A 2,772-nucleotide genomic window follows, 5' to 3' on the forward strand; every position below is an offset into this window, starting at 1 on the left:
ATCAATTTTATGACGGTCAAATAATCAACAAGTCTACTTCAAAAGTTTAAGATGTTTATATTAAACTACTCTTTCACCTTAACCCATGACAACAAAAAAAGAAGTATTGTGGTCCACAAATTCAACCCAACAGAATACATAAATTCAGTTACAATTTTATCATAGTATCAGAGTCTTGGTATCATCCTTGAAGAGGATACATAAGCTATCATCTTTCCGGTGAAAAATCATCCTACTTCTTTTTCAATCTCCTCCCACGATGAATAATCAATCTTTTAATTTAGCTCAGAATTCAACTAATCTCTATTACGTCCATCCAAGTAAAAATCCAACACTAGTCTTGGTTACACATGTTCTAACAGAAAACAACTATGGCATAGTTACTATGGCATGTCTGCGCCTTCTTCCGGCAGTTCCATCTGCACCTTCTTCCGGGAGTTTCGTCTGCATTCTGTTTCAGCAGTCATGTCTGCATTCTATTTCAGCAGTTAAATCTGCATCTGTTTTAGCAGTTCCATCTGCACTCTTATTGCGCTCCACGCGCCCTCTTTTTATCGCGTACGCGCCCTTTGAATACCACTCTTATTGCGCCATACGCGCCCTCTAAAGATCAATTTTATTGCGCTCTACGTGCTTATTTTTTCTTTTTTATAACATCACTGCTCTCAAGCACAACATCTCCTTTTATATTTTTGTCGTCGGCAGCTCTAACTCCGCCGCACGCATCTCCCTTTGCGTCACCACGTCAGACGCGTTTTCCTCAACAATTTCATCGGAATTTATCCAATCTGCGGATTATTGACATCTTCCATCCAACAGCTTGCGGGGCGTATTAAACTACTCTTCCACCTTAGCCTATGACAACAAAAAAAAAGTCTCGTGGTCCACAAATTCAACCCAACAGAATACATAAATGGAAAAGTATGAGGAGCCAATGGAATATTTGTACAATGTGTAAAATGGAGGATTAGGGAGTATTAGAGATATAATCATTAGTGTTACTTTTTGCCATCAGCTGAAACTTTTGGGATGAGTGGTATCATGACATAATATTAGAGTTCTATTTTTGGGAAGATGTTTATTATTCCTAGTTATTCTAGATAGTATGGAGATGTTCATTTTGTAACTCAATAGTCCATTATACACATTGTATGGCTCCCTAGCAGGACTCTACAAAAATTCAGTTACAATTTTAGTCTTTATTATCTTATCTTATCTTATCTTTATGTTATTTTCTTATCTTATATTTACTTTTATCTTTCTTAGACCAATACTCTATATATATTTAGTTTTACTTTCATTATACAATTTAACTCAATCAATCAAGAAATACAAAGTATAATATTCTTCTTCTCTTCTTTTCTTATTCAATCAATCAAGCCGTCTTTGTCGCTCTTTCTCCGTCAGAAGAGTTACAATTCAGTCCTAGGGATACATAAGGGTTTGGCGGAGGAAAATTGAAAGAACCACAAACCACAAGATCCAAATCCTTCCATCAATTTCTGATTTCTAAGAATAAAGTAATAGCAAGTATTCAATGGCCTTTATCATTGTTGTAGAGTAAATGGAAGGAGAAGTGGTTGCACGACTGTTCCAAGGACATCAGATATTTGCTGGCGATTAAGTTATTTCTTCTTGAACAAGAACCTCAATGGTAGCCCCAAAATTTTCTACTAAGCCAAAAATATGCTACAGGCCCATTCGACCTTCTGACTTAGAGACTTTAGAGCATATCCATACGAAAGTGTTTCCCGTCAGGTATGAAGCTACTTTCTTCCACGATGTGGTAAACGGATGTGACATTGTGTCATGGGGAGTTGTAGACTCTAATCGACCAGATGGCCGGTGTGATGAGCTCATTGGATTTGTGACAGCACGGGTTGTTTTTGCTAAAGAAAGCGAGATAGTGGATCTGCTTGGATATGACTCGGCCAAATCAGATCAAACTGTAGTTTACATTCTGACGCTTGGAGTAGTGGATACTTATAGGAAACTTGGAATCGCATCTTCTCTGATTAAGGAGGTCATAAAATATGCTTCAAGCATTCCAACATGCCGAGCTGTTTATTTGCACGTAATTTCTTACAACAAACCGGCAATCTTTTTGTACAAGAAAATGTCTTTCAAGTGCATAAGGAGGCTGCAGGAATTTTATTTAATCAATGGCCTACATTATGATTCATACTTGTTCATGTACTATGTAATGGGGGACGATCTCCTTGCTCACCATTAGAGCTACTTCCCGCAATAGTAGGTTACTTGAGGAGTGGCTTTAAGTTGATGGCTGCAAGGCTGTGCAAGTGCAAGAGTGACGACAGGAAGATCTCAAAGTGGACAAAGTGTAAAGATAAGATAAGATAATAAAGATTAAAATTGTAACTGAATTTATGTATTCTGATGGGCTGAATTTACGAAACTTTTTTTTTATTGTCATGGACTAACGTGAAAGAGTAGTTTAATAGTTTATTTTAATTTTTAATTTGTGTTTAATAATAATAATAATATGATAGATTATTTCATCAATTATATTAATTAAAGACAAATATAATCATTTAAAAAATGAAGAATAATAATTATCAGCTGTATTAAAGTTTTATATAAAATATATTATTGTCTAATCATTAAATATATCAGTGTTTTTTTTCTAATCATTAAATATAAAAAATAACTATATCACGTATTAAACTTTCTCGTTAGTAAGAGGAAAATACAAAACGGGGGTTTTAATTGTTACCTAAACCACCAGTTAATACCACCCTTACGGTGTACTTT

The 2,772-nt window shown here is 35.2% G+C and overlaps 1 pseudogene; it reads left to right on the forward strand.

Moving 5' to 3' along the window:
• Positions 1,497 to 2,411, forward strand: LOC107620036 (annotated as a pseudogene).

This window comes from Arachis ipaensis, chromosome B10 (assembly GCF_000816755.2).
Source record: "Arachis ipaensis cultivar K30076 chromosome B10, Araip1.1, whole genome shotgun sequence".
Taxonomy (NCBI): domain Eukaryota; kingdom Viridiplantae; phylum Streptophyta; class Magnoliopsida; order Fabales; family Fabaceae; genus Arachis; species Arachis ipaensis.